Source organism: Bubalus bubalis, chromosome 5, assembly GCF_019923935.1.
Source record: "Bubalus bubalis isolate 160015118507 breed Murrah chromosome 5, NDDB_SH_1, whole genome shotgun sequence".
In the NCBI taxonomy this organism is placed as follows: domain Eukaryota; kingdom Metazoa; phylum Chordata; class Mammalia; order Artiodactyla; family Bovidae; genus Bubalus; species Bubalus bubalis.
In genome coordinates, this window is record NC_059161.1 from 11254259 (window position 1) to 11269210 (window position 14952).

Consider the following 14952-nt stretch of genomic DNA (forward strand, 5'->3'; position numbering starts at 1 on the left):
ATTTCTTGGCAATTTCTTGGCTAATTAATCTTTGCCAATTTGCAAATATCTGAATATTTTTAGAAATATTTTGATCTAAATTTTCCTTCAAATTTGTGAAGTAGAAATCCCAGACAGTGGTGGCAGATGGTGGATGAAGGGACAAAAGGTTCAGAGAGCTGGGAATGTTCGAGTAACTCTCCTAGGTATGGTGAAGGCTGGGACATACCCCCCAGACCCCTCTTCAGCAATGAAGGGCTTATTCCCAAGCTGCTTGGAGTGCTAGCAGTTGACTGCCCCCGATTGTCCATTCTTTCTAGAATTGCCCAAAGTGGAACAGAGCTGTCTTTCTCAGGGCTGGGCCCCTTCCTTCCCAGGGGCAGTCTGCACAGTGACCGTGATAGAAGCATAAGTGTCTGGCCCCTCTTGATCCAACTCAGGACAACTTAGAAGGGCCTGCCCCACTTGAGGGCCACCAGAACCATGAGGAATACATTAATGCGAGGGGCACCCGCATCACTGAGAAATCAGTACCAGCTGTCCTCTGCTGACCAGAGGACACAACAGGAATTACTGTTTTAAAACTGCACTCCCTGTTAGCAATGGGGATGCTAGCTTGGCTAGCGAATCAAAGTCAGCTGGTCATATGTAATGATTAGAAGAGAGGAGGGTCTAATAATAATGAGCATGCAGGTCAGGAAGGCAACCAGGACAGAGAGTTGTGAGCTAACTAGTAGAGCACAGAGTTCCCAGGCTTCCCACACTGTACAAGCAGTCAGCAGGGTGTTGCTGAGTTTATAGCAAGGGAATCAAGGATGAACAATCAAGAGATTGAGCACAGTTGCCTCAATAGAAGTATGACTCCTTGCCCAGTTTCTAGATCTGAGCCATTGCCTGAAGGAGAGGCCAGGACCTATGAGAAGGACCCTAAAACACCATGGCAAAGGTTGACAATAATTATTCCCCAGCCCTTCCCTAAAGGTAACTACCATCATGATTCAAGTAACCACACACTAGAGAAAGGGGAATACCCAGATATTTAAGGACTGCTGGACAGGAAGTCTGTGGTGATATTAATATTTGGGGGCCCAAAGTGGCGATATTGATACGTTGGGGTCATCGTGGCCCCTGTTAGGATGGGAGCATATAGAGGCCAGGTAATAAATGGAGCTCCAGCCAGGCTTGGTTCACAGTAGGTCTGCTGGGCCAATGGATCCACCCTGTGGTCATTTCCTTGACTGCTGATTGTATAATTGGAAGGGACACACTTGGCAGTTGGAAGAACCCCCATACAGGTGCTCCTTGGACTATAGAGTAGGAGCTATTGATGTGGGGAAGGCCCCCAACCAAGACAGTCAATGACAGATGATATGGTTTTCTATGTGGGAATGGCAAAGAGTAAAGCCACCCCTAAAACCTAAAGCATACACGAGGTGGGGGTCTCTGTCCCACCCTCACTTGATTCTCCAGTGTGATTTCTACAAAAAACAGAGGGATCAGGTTGGATGATCCTCAAAACTTCACCAAGTCATAGCCCCAGTTGGAACCATTACACCACAAGTAATATCTTTCTAGAGCATATTAACACCTTGCTTAATGATTTTAGTTAGCTCTTCTGGGTGAAAACACAGCTTTGGGTGCATGGTATAAGGGCATTGACCTAATAATGAATTAACTCATTTCTGTTTCTATCAACAAGGAGAATTAGAAGCAATTCAAATGGAACTGACAGCAATATACATTTATAGTCTTGCCTCAATTGATGCATACTTCCCACCCTCTAAGTAGAGTCTGAAAAGACCAGGACCCACTAAGTAGTCTACAGAATATGTATGTTCACTATGTCCACAGTGTCGTGTTCATCTACTTGGATGAGCATCCACTAAATAGCAAGGACATTGGAGACTTTGTGGGAAGAAAGATCAACCTACTGATAGGTAGAGACAGGGAGCAAGGATGAGAATACTAGCTAAAGGAGGGAGAGGAGAAAGAGAAAAACTAGCTAGTGAGAGAAATCTTGAGAAGATGGAATATAAAACCTTCTGTCAATACCAAACAATCAGGGGCATTCCAGGACATCCCACCCCTTAGAGATACTACTATATCTTATACTTCTCACAACCAAGAAGAAAGCACCATGCGTGATCGGAGTCTTTGGGTTTTGGGGAGAGAGCACATTCCTAACTTGAGAATACACAAGTGACAAGGAAGGCTGCCAGCTGTGAGCGGGGCTCAGAGGGAAGGACATGCAGCAGGTTCAGAGTGTGGTACGAGCAGCCTGCCACTTAATCTAGTTGACCCAGAGGATCTTATGCTCAAAAAGGATGTTGTGCAGAATGTATGGCAACCCCACAAGAGAATCATAATATAGAACTCTAAGCTTTTGGAGCAAGGGCATGCCATCCATGGCAGGGAACTAAACACAATTCGAAAGAGGACTCCTTGCAAGCTGCTGGACCCTGGTAGAGATGGATCATCTGATTATGATACTAAGGGATCATGCAGCCAGAGCTCCCCATTATGGGGGGTCTATCAGACCCACCAAATCACAAAGTTGGTCAGGCACAAAAGCCATCAGTTGCAAGATAGAAATAGGACATCCAGGATCAGGCATGGGCAGGGCCAGAAGGTGAAAACTACAGAAGCCCATGTCATCCACCACTGTTGTACTTGACCTTAGCTAACATCTCTGACCAGATGGGAGGCCCCTTATGACTACCTGATGAAGGCAGGAAAGAGCCAAGCTTGATTTATGGATGGCTTGGTGTAGGAGTACTAGTTGAAAATGGACTCCTAATGAGCTGCAGTCACATGAAGTGGTGGCCTGCAGAAATGAGGGGAAATCCTACTAATGGGCAAAGCTTTAGGTGGTATATCTGATCATAAACTGTGTATGGAAAGAGAAGTCAGCCAAAGTAAGAATTTTCTAGACTCCTGAGTAACAGTGAATGGCTTGGCTGGACAGGGATGTAACACCAAGATGTTTGCAATATCAGAAACAAACAAAAAAAATCTGAGAAAGAAGCATGTTGATGGATCTATTAAGAGTGGGTGTGAAACATGAAAATCTTTTCATATTAATGCCCATAAGAGAGTAAACACCATGGAATAAATAGACAACTAAACAACCAACTATTCATAATAACTGAGCCAGTTGATATCAGCCAGCCTACGTCGTTACCCACTCTAATCCTGGTGTGATGGGCTCATGAATAAAATAGCCACTGTGACAGAGATAGAGGGCATACTGGGGTTCCTACTCACCAAAGCCAACTTAGTTGTTGCCACTGCCAAATGTTTAATCTGACGCACAAAGACCAGGGCTGAACCCATCCCTCAAGGAGATCAACCAGCCACTTGGTGGTAAATTGATCAAAGGGGATCCCTTTCACCCTGGATGTGGCAATTCTTGACTGAAATCAACATATATCCTATTTGCAAGGCTTTGACCAGTTGACTGCAAATGTTTAATCTACCAACATTCATGTAATATGTCACTTATTATCCACTTAAAATCCACTGAATGTCACCTCTGACTTTGGGACCCACTTTACAGAAAAGGAGGTATGGCAGTGGGCATACACATTGGTTCTATTAAATATCATCACACACAGAATCTATAGACCTGATCAAGCAATGAAATGGTTTTTTGAGGGCACAGTGAAAGTGCTAGTTTAGAGATGAAACCTGCAAGAATCAGGTACCATCCTCAGGATAAGACATACGTCTTTAATCAACAACCATCATATGTTGTTGTTGGGGACCAAGAAGTGCAAGGCAGAGTGGCCCTGCTCACCATCACTCCCGGTGGCCCACTTGAGAAATCTGAATTCTCCATCTCCACAACTTTAGGTTTCATGGGGCTAGAAGTCAGAGAAGGCAATGGCAAGCCACTCCAGTACTCTTGCCTAGAAAATCCCATGGACGGAGGAGCCTGGTAGGCTGCAGTCCATGGGGTCGCGAAGAGTCGGACACGACTGAGCGACTTCACTTTCACTTTTCACTTTCACACTTTGGAGAAGGAAATGGCAACCCACTCCAGTGTTCTTGCCTGGAGAATCCCAGGAATGGGGGAGCCTGGTGGGCTGCCGTCTATGGGGTCGCACAGAGTCGGACACTACTGGAGCGACTTAGCAGCAGCAGCAGCAGCAGCAGTCATGGTTCCCAGAGAGAGGGAGGGGTCCCCGGCTTTGGACCAGAGAGTCACCTGATAATCACATAGGTTATCCAGTGATTCCCAGCAACGTCCAGTGATACCCAGTAATAGCCAATAATGTCAGGCAAGTCCCCGAGGAATTCACATGTAACTGCATACTCTAGAGTAGAAGCCTCTTGTGATTAATTTCTTGGGAGCTTTGAAAACAGCCCTAAAGGAACATTAGAGACAGGCTTGCAGTCAGATATTCAGAAGTATGAGTACACCTGGGTCCCTCTCCTTTCTGAGAGCCTCCCGACGAGCATACTTGGGAAAAGAAGATCAGGTCTTCCTCACAGGTTCATGAATGGGTTATATAGGTGTGCAGGGAGGGGATCTTGCTGCCTGAGCCTGAGGGCAGCTGGATGGGGTCTGTGGCAGCCAGAGAGAACCTCCAGCAAAAAGCAGCCTTTTCCACATCTCCTCATTTGGTTGCTGCTGCTGCTGCTAAGTTGCTCAGTCATGTCCGACTCTTCGCGACCCCATGGACTGCAGCCTACCAGGCTCCTCCATCTGTGGGATTTTCTAGGCAAAAGTACTGGAGTGGGGTGCCATCCCCTTCTCCCCTCATTAGGTTACCCTCATGAAAAACTCGACAAGCATCTGAATGGAAGAAGGGAGGGTATGGGAAGCCAGATGAGTCTTGTTTTGATGCTGCTGACTTATGCATGAATGGATCAATGTGTGAATTTTCTGGATTTTATTTAGATTTCCTTACATAATTCTCTATAGAACTGTACTGTTTCTCTTTTCCATGGCCAGTTAAATTGGCCATCAGATCTTACTATAAGGAAAAATTCACCTGGAAGAGCGTCACCTGGCTAAGTGAAGATACTTGAACACAAGTGCTGAGTTAGTTTAGAGCCGGTCCTCACTCAGGCGGGCACTCTCCCTTGCTGGGGTGAAGGGCTATTGTGCCCAACAAATGAGAAAACATCTTCTTCTCTCATACTATTTGCCCTTGAGGTATAACTAACATACTATTGAATCTTCCCAGGCATCCTTCTTCCCACCCAGCCCCCTTGATGGTACCATATGCTTTCATCTTAGAAAGAAATGCTGGGTTTTTTTTTTTTCTTTCCCTTTGTTCCCTTTGTTCACTGCAGGGCAGTGTCAGACAGCACGTCTATCCAGGGAGTGAGACTCAAGGAGACTGTAGGGGAGAGGCATTGTTTCTGGCAGGAAGCCATGCTTGCTGAGCTTGTGGTCTACCTGGATCCTCCGTCATGGCCTTGGGCAGGCCACTTGACCTGGGCCTCAGAGGGATTCAGTCAGTATAGAGCGGCTGGTGGCTTACGGTGAGCTATTCTGATACCCAAAGAGAAAAGAAGCCTTGTGATTTCCCAGAACGAATGCTGTGACAGGCTCACACGGAACTCCTCAACTCAGAATAGGAAGTTTCTCACGTCTTTGTGTGAGTTTTCTCTGGTGTTTGAGTCAGAAGCAAATACAGGCAAAGTTACACTGGTTCCTCCAGTCTTACCAGCATTGGCTCTGGGGGCAAAACAGTGACTATTCCAGATTTTCATCTCAAACCCAGTGTGCCGACTGTGTGTCTTCCCGCTGCTGGGAGGCAGGCTGAGCAGGGGGCAGGATGCTAAAGGGTCTTTTGTGTTTATCACCTCTTGCTTTTTATGATAACTTTATGTGGCCTTTCCCAGCTACTGAAATCGTACAGATCAGGACAAGGTCTCTTTGCTTCTACTTTTCTCCTTTATAACAGCAAGCAGATTCTCCTGAGACCGGAAACATTTGTTTTCTCAGCCCACTAACTCCAACTACAGTACATTTCCTCCTTATCATCACTATTTAGTCTGTAATTATTCCAGTCTACTAACTCCCACAGAGGTTGGGGATAGCCGTGGCTAAATTGCATAAATCACTGATTTTGGGTCCTTCATTGTCATTAATAAATGCAGGACATGGGAGTCCCTAGAGGTTCAGCTCCTCAAATTTGATGAACGCTTATGTTTACCATCCAGGGACAGAAACAGAAGCTATTGGCAAGGACTTTGCCATGAAGATCAGAAGTTTCATTTAATCTATCACGATTGCAGGTTCAGTTAATTCTCTTGTTGTCAAATGGCTAATGATAAGCTGATTTGACTAAGTTATGAGAATGACATCTAAAACAATGAAGAAGTGAAATTCTATTTAGGTACAATCCACCTCTTCCCAAAGTTATAGATCACCAGATCTCAAGTTACCCTGATGTTTGGCTCTACAGAGAATTGAAAGGAATCAACCTAAAACACAGTTGCTAAAAATAGCCCCTCCCACAATATGTTCATTTAACCTTATATATGAAAGTTGGTTCATTGAATGGCCAGTGAGCATCATCAATTGTTGGTGGCAGCAAAGGGGACGAGGCGACCTTTGGAGTTTTCCCTCAGTCTCAATTAGAAATCATACTGGCCTGCAGAGCTGACTAAGCTCTGTATGATTAGCTGTGCATACGTAGAAGTTCTAGAAGGAGTACTCAACAGTCATCTTCATCATCAGCTAGTCAACACACAAATTGCATTAAAGCCCTGGATACAGAGAACAAGGAAGTCAAGAGCTACACAACACCCTGATGCTTTAGAAGCATTTATCCTGCAGGAAGCTATGTATTTTTCCTGTGGGTCTTAAGGGAACTCATTGGCTAGAAATCTAGCTGTTTTGGATATTAGGACATTGTAGAACACGATGGCAGGGGCCTGGGCTGTTGCTTGGCTTTGCATTGGTGATCCATAGAGGGAAGAAGGTAGCCTAGGGAGCCCCCGTAGGGCTCCATGGAAGTCATTTACATATGGTCTTTAGAAGTGTCCCTCTCTCACCAGCCCTTGGGGACAAGACAGATGGCAAACAGAGAAGGCTCAGGGAACCCCAACATCTGGCCAAATGGTTCCACGTAAGGAAAGAAAGTTAAATCTCTTTGATTCGAGTAGGTTACACACTCCTCCAGGACCTCTATCCTCTCTGCTTCAGGAACAATGCTCTTAAAGTTTTAGAGAGATTTTTGAACCCATTCAAAACCCAAGAATAGCTATCTAGGTAGAAAGAACTTATTAACCAGAGATTTACATAAGTGAAGCAAGTCAGTACGAGACGAGACTCTGGGAGGAAGAAATGGGATAAAGAGAAAAGGGAGAGAATAAATAAATAGTTCAAATAAGAGTTTGACTTTATTTCCCATCGTGTACTTTTCCTAAACCAAGATTTTTATATATTGCATCTATCGATATGAACTGGTTAAAAAATAAAGGAGAAGAGATCCTTAAATAAATAGTAAAGCTAATAGAGACCCAGGGACAGATCCTTCTCTCAAATGCACAGCTTGCTGCTCTACATATAGTATCTTGAAAAATCTTTACTGCCTTCAAAGATACAGCCCTTGGCACTAAGCACCATGCCTCCAAGTTTAGAATGTGGACCTCCATATTTATGTTCCCCAGATGGTGGAATTTATAAATGCACCATGGGGTGCTATTGAAATTAATAATTTAATTCATTTCCGTGATTGTGCCGTGATTGCTAGTCATTATGGCAGTAGCAGTTAGCAGAGTCTCTCAGTTCTGGGATGTAGCTGAAGGGTAATCTCAGTGAGAGTAATTCCTCTGTCATCCTATTTCAAATGCAGTCAGTCCCTTCTGAATGGGGAATAGCCAAAAGTTTCTGGAATGGAAATGAAGGCAGCATCAACCTAGTTAGATGAAAATGGCTTCAATTTATGCGATTTCAGAAGTTTGAAAGCAGTCCTCTAAGGACCAGTGAAATGATCTGTGATTGTTTAGCTTGGAGAAGGAACAGATACAAAGAGACCCCAAGCACTGTCTCCAAACACACAAATCTCTCACTGTCTGTCTGTGGACAATCTACGTCCAAATGCTTGAGAATTAACTGCACTTTTCCTTTCTATTCCCACTTGCCTGCTTAGCAAGGGAATATACTGGCAGCTGGACTACGTGACTTTTGAAGTCCCTTCCAGAGATTCTCAGAGATTCCCCGAGTCAACGGTGGGGTGGAGGGAATAGTGGAATAACAGCTCTGTATTTCCTCAAGGGAAGTCCTTACTTCTCTCAGCCTAATGATCTGGAAGCCTAAAAGGGCAAGGGGGAACATTATTGGGCACGGGCACACATAAATCTGGCCAATGTAAGCCCACTGGAATTTTGAACCCAGGAGGTTGTATGTAACTGCCTTGGATTTATAAAGTAGCTCTTTTTCTTTGAGAAACTTAAATCCATTTCCAGATTCCCCTCATTATCCTCAAAGGTTTTGTTAATCACAGAAGTAAGGCCTGACTTCGAGATCCTCATTCAATAGCTAAAGCAAATAATCCCTCAAAACATGGGATATAGATTCTGCTACCTTAACTCCTCACGTTGGCTCCATCCATTTGATTTGGCCTTTGGACGACTCTATTTCTGCCCAATCATCAGAGCCTGGATGTGTGGGGAAAAAAAAGCAGAATGATTTCTTACATCATTTCCACGGGCAATAACCCCGCAGGGGGCCCAAGCTCAGACTCTGCCCTCTGCTGCATCCAAGAGCGGGGAAGGGTCAGCTGGGAAACAGAAAGCAGATGAACACAGCTACTCCCAGCTCCTAAGAGGAGGACTGGAACCCAGCAACTCCATAAAGACCAGACCCCTCTTCTCCTTCACTTCACACTCGTGTCTTATGTGGGTCAAGGCACTCTCAGGAGAGACCCAGGACACAGAAACATAACCACCCTTTTGTCCCAACCTGGTATCAAGGAAAACTTCAAAAAGACTTTGGGTTTGGGAAAATGGCAACAAAAATTTGCCCTATAGTTATTGCTTTTCAGCAACTACCCAGTAAATGTCTCTGAGGAGCTAAGACGTGGTGACTACAAGCAGGACATCCCAGAAATTGTTCTGAGAGACAGTGGTGAGCATTCCACGCTAAATGTCCAGGACTCCTTTTTACCTCCCTGAGCGTCTCACCTCTTGCTTTCCTGACAGTTTGGACCTCTTCAGTAGTACTTCTCACACTGTGTTTAGACTGCAGGCTCTGAGAGAGTGTGCCCGTGCAGCTCCATAGCTGTCCCCATGATACCAGCACAGGGATTTCACGTAGGGGAACGTTGGGAGATGTGGCTGAATCGCGTTCATCTGGTTAGTGGAAACAGTAGGTACCACTGAAGGGCAGGTAGTGGAATTTGCTCTGTAATAAATCCCCTACATAGTGAATTCCATTCCAAGAGCTCATTCATAAGCCTAATTTGTTCATAAGTCCAACAAATTTAGCGTAGGTACCCAACTAATGCAATCAGCTATATAGGACTGTACTGAAATAGGTTTATAATATTTTTCACATGAATAATACATAAAAAACAAACACAAAAATTAAAGGAAACTTTTAACCTTACAGTACAGTACCTTGAAAAGTTATAGTAGTACAGTACAACAGCTGGCATATGGGGCAAGAAGAGTTACTGACTGGAAGAGAGGAGGTGGGAGACGGTAGAGCTGAAGGAGAATCAGCAATGGGAGACGGAGGGCAAGCTGCAATTTCACTCATGCCTGACATTGATGAGTGCATGTTCTCGCCCTTGAAAGCTCACAACTTGAAGATTTGTATGCAGGGGACTTACTGTATTTTTTTTTTTTTTTTTTTTTGGTCAGGAAAAGAAGAGGTAAGGAGAACCCAAACTCCTTAAGCATACTGCACCTTACTTATGTGACAAAAGAGAATGAAGTTAAGGTGGCATTCTTAGAGATGCAGGATCTGCTCTACTTAGCAACACTGAGGCCACGCAGGGATGGGTGGGAGATTCGGAGCCACTGGTTTTGTCTTCTCTTCCCGCTGCTCTCATGCAGTCATGGTTGCTGTCGGTGACATTTCACAGGTCGTTAATTCCTCTTGAAAACGCCTTCCAGTGACCTGGCAAAAGTACATAGAAGACAGACCCTTGGACGAAAAGTCCAGTGAATTAGGTCCTAATTCCAGCACTTTCCCCAACCTGCCGTGTGAACTTGGGCAAATCTTGAGTTGCCCTTGTTTTCGGATTCCTCTTTAAGAGTACCATCATGGAAGGAGAGTGGGCCTGGGGGTTAAACGACCATGAGTTTAAACACCACAGCTTGCTTTTATAAGTTATGCGACTGAGCAAGTTAATTCTCTCTTAGTCTCTAGTTCTTCATTTCTAACATGAGGATAGCATATCCTAATATAAAACTTTAAGGGCTTGCCTCATAGCTCAGTTGGTAAAGAATCTGCCTGCAATGTAGGAGACCCCAGTTCAATTCCTGGGTCAGGAAGATTTGCTGAAGAAGGGATAGGCTACCCACTCCAGTATTCTTGGGCTTCCCTTGTGGCTCACAAGAATCCGCCTGCAATGTGGGAGACCTGGGTTCGATCCCTGGGTTGGGAAGTTTCCCTGGAGAAGGGAAAGGCTACCCACTCCAGCATTCTAGCCTGGAGAATTCCATGGACTGTATAGGCCATGGGGTTGCAAAGAGTTGGACACGACTGAGCGACTTTCACTTTCAGGGAGGAGCTTTGCTGCTGCTGCTGCTGCTAAGTTGCTTCAATTGTGTCCAACTCTGTGTGACCCCATAGACAGCAACTCACCAGGTTCCCCTGTCCCTGGGACTCTCCAGGCAAGAACACGGAGTGGGTTGCCATTTCCTTCTCCAATGCATGAAAGTGAAAAGAGAAAGTGAAGTCGCTCAGTCGTGTTTGACTCTTGGCGACCCCATAGACTGCAGCCTACCAGGCTCCTCTGTCCATGGGATTTTCCAGGCAAGACTATTGGAATGGGGTGCCATTGCCTTCTCCGGGAGGAGCTTTAAATGAGGTCATACATGTAAAACACTTAGCCAAATACCTGCATAAACTAGGCAGCCATATATGTTATTTGCTTCATTTCTATAAAATGTGTGTTATAGGCTGAATGTTTATATTCCCTGCAAAATTCATACATTGAAATCTAATGCCCAATGTGATGGCATTAGGAGGTGGAGCTTTGGGAGGTAATTAGGTCACAAGAGTGGAGGACTCACGAATGGAGTTAGTGCCCTTATAAAAGAGCCTCCAGAAAGTTCCCTCACTCCTTCTACTCTGTGAGAACATGCTGAAGAAGTCAGCCCTCTGCAACCTGGAAGAAAACTTCAGTAGAAGCCAACCATGCTGGAACACTGATCCTGGATTTTCAGCTTCCAGAATCTTGAGCAAAATAAGTTTCTATTGTTTGTAAGACACCAGGTCTGGGCAGTTTTGTTATAGCAGAATAAGACAATGGGGCTTCATCTCCTCCTTGTCAAGTTGTTCTAAGGATCAATCTGGATTATAAACAATAAAGTTCCTGAAAACTGAAAAACACCTTGCATTTGTATTCACATGGGAACAAGAGAAGCAGCACGTAAATACTGGGTTGGTGAGGAAGTTTCATAGTCTTATGGAAAAACCCAAATAAACTTTCTGGCCAATCCAGTATCTAGTTACTATTGTATTATGCTCCAATATCCCAAGAAAAGTATCTAGTGTTTTCAAAGTATTTTTAAAACAAGTTTTAAGATGGAAACCAACATGAATTGTTTTTTATTATAAGAAGCCATTTGTAGGGGTGTGTAGGGAGAGGAAAGGAAACCCCAAGTGTGATAAGATGTGGAATGATGACAGAAGTGGCTCTAATTTACACCCAGATCCTGGCTCATCTGTAAAGTGAGCTCCAATCCAAACTCAACGTGTCAGAATAGGGAGATTGTTCCAACTTCAGTCAATCTTGAGTGCTTCATGCTCACTGAAGACCATGTGAAGATGGGTAATGGCTAGAGGTCTTTTTTAGAAACTCCTGCTGAGGGTGCCAGGCATCTAAAAACACCTTGGCCACTCTACTTCAGTAGCACAACTCTTTCCAAACTCTGATGCAGGGAGCACTTTTCCACAGAAAGTTTATAGTGCTCTGGAGTCAGCTATGTTTAGGAAAATCTTCACCCCTGTCTCAGATAGTCATAGCACATATTGGTAGAGTAAAGCTTCTGAGAGGTCTTGCAGAATGAAGCACATTTGTTTAACTCAGAATTTCCCCAACTAATTAGACCATAAGACTTTCCCCCTTTCCTCTGCAAAGTCACAATTCATAGCTGCTAGAACAATGTTCTGTACAAATATAAATGCAAAGAGAGATCTGTCCCCCCACCATGGACCCCACTCTGCTGTACCATGGCCACAGACAGTCTGCCACAGAGCAAGGTTGGTGAGAAACAGCTTCAAGATCTTTGCTGGAAAACTGTGCATATTCTCCCATCAGTGTTGTAGAAACAGGATGTCACTTGGAGGAGCAGAGGTTATAGGTGTATATTTCAATATAGCAAATATTCACCATGCATAGCCACTGCAGAGGGTCTTGGGCAAGGGACACATATGTAGTCCCATCCAGTGCCAGAGAACGTTTCATTCTCAGATGGAGACATGAGCAAAGAGGGATATGGAGAGGGAGAAACCCGAGGCACTGTCCTTATTCCGGAACGATACAGCAAATGCACTGAAGGTCAACCCACACCCCCTGCTCTCCCTCCCCTGCTCAAAGCTGTTTCAGATCCAAAGAGCAGAGCTAAACTTACCATTGAGAGAAATCTGGCATCTTAAAGGCGGTTATACAGTTTTCTAAATTCACTCTCTGAACATGGTTCTAGCAGAAGTTTAATCAAGTAGTAAAAAATCATATGGGGTAATGGACACAGGTTTCACATCCTTTTTTCTCAGTGCCCTGTGCACACGCACGCACACACACACACACACACACACTTATTCTTCTATTTATTTTCCTCCACTATTCAGATTCATTGGCATCATCCTTTCCTCCCAGCGATGATCTACTCCATTGTCTTCTTGCCACACAATCCAAGACAATTGTTTCTTATCCACAGTGTGCCAGGCACTGACTTAGAGTCATCCGTTCTCGGGGTCATCTTAGAGCAGAGTCATCTTGGACTCTGCCCTCTCATGCCCAGTATTTAACTGATCACAAAATGCCATCGTTTCTACCTCTGAAATATCACACAGTATTACTAGCTCTACCTCCTTACTGTCCTCCCACACTCCTTCTTCAGGTCTTCATCATTTCTCACCCAGAAAAATGCAGTTGCCTGATGTATCTTCCTGCCTCCAGCATCATCCCCTTCTACACTCGGGCAGCCAAAGATCTGATCATGAACTAATGATGTTCTGCATTATCTACAGAAAATGGCCTCAACGTTAGACAGCAACATGAAGAGCCCTTCACAGTCTGGCCCTTCATTACCTTTCCAATCCAAGTTTTTCAGAGCACCTGTCATCTCCCTTACCTCCATCATATCTCCCCCAGCAACAATTGAGTCTCATTCATTATTCTTAGTATATAATGCTGCTGCTGCTGCTGCTAAGTTGCTTCAGTCATGTCTGACTCTGTGCGATCCCATAGACAGTAGCCCACAAAGCTCCCTCCATCCCTGGATTCTCCAGGCAAGAACACTGGAGTGGGTTGCCATTTCCTTCTCCAATGCATGAAAGTGAAAAGTGAAAGTGAAGTCGCTCAGTCGTGTCTGACTCTTAGCGACCCCATGGACTGCAGCCCACCGGGCTCCTCCATCCATGGGATTTTCCAGGCAAGAGTGCTGAGTATATAATGCTAGGTCTGGCACAAAGCAGGTGCTTAACAAATGTATGTCAAATGATATGTGGCATAGATGTACAGAGGGAAAAGTAAATGTATTAGTTTACTACTGCAGCTGTAAAAATTTACCACAAATTTAGTGGTTTGAAACAACACAGAGTTATTATATTTTAGCTCTAGAAGTCAGAAGTCTAAAGTGGGTCAAGAGGTTGCATTCTGGGGTTTCCAAGGAAGAACCTGTTTCCTTGTCTCTTCCAGCTTCCAGAGGCCACCTGCGTTCCTTGACTTACAGCCCCTTCCTCTCTCTTCACATCACTCTAAACTCTGCTTGTTGCTGCTGCTAAGTCTCTTCAGTCGTGTCCGACTCTGTGCAACCCTATGGACTGTAGCCCACCAGGCTCCTCTGTGCGTGGGATTCTCCAGGCAAGAATAATATAATGGGTTGCCATTTCCTTCTCCAAAACTCTGCTTCCATCATCCTATATCCTTCTCTCTAGATCTCTGACTATGACACTCCTGCACCCTTCTTATAAAGACCTCTGTGATTATATCATAAAACCTCTCTGGATAATCATAATAATCTCCCCATCTCCAGTGCTACAATTCAATCATATGCAAAGTTCCTCTTACCATGTAAGGTAACAATATTCATCAGTTTTGGAGATGAGGATGTGAATGTCTTGGGGTGGGAGTCATTATTCAGCTTTCAACAGTGAATCAATAGATTAAAAAAAAACAAACGAGGAGTATCATAGTAGTATAAGCTGCCAGGGAAAGTTATACAAAGGGGAATCTAAACTCTGCCTAGAAATCAAGGAAAAGTTTCAGCAAGAGAATTGTGCTTGAACTGAGTTTGAAACATACACAGGAGTTTTAAAGGGACAAAGGAAGGCAGCCCTTCCAAGTGGAAGAAACAGCATAACCAAAAGCATGGGGACAGGGCTGGGGCCTGATACGATGGAAGCATAGGTTTCAAGCTCAGGGGATGATGAAAGGGAGAGTGGACTGGAAGGCAAGGTCTTACATGCCACGCTAAAGGATTTTGGAATTTAATCTGAGGTATGTGTGAAATCACTCGGGAAGCAAGTTGGGGGTATGACACAATTATGTTCTAGAACAGTACTATCCAATAGAACTTTCAGCAGTGAGGCAAATACTCTGGATCTACAGT

The 14952-nt window shown here is 44.5% G+C and overlaps 1 long non-coding RNA gene across 1 annotated transcript in view; it reads right to left on the reverse strand.

Moving 5' to 3' along the window:
* Positions 1 to 4055: 4055 nt before the first annotated feature.
* Positions 4056 to 14952, reverse strand: part of LOC102390734 — a 92808-nt gene continuing 81911 nt past the window's right edge. Inside the window, exon 10 of the long non-coding RNA XR_003109366.3 lies at positions 4056 to 10066. This is a non-coding gene — a long non-coding RNA (uncharacterized LOC102390734). The remainder of the gene's footprint in view (positions 10067 to 14952) is intronic.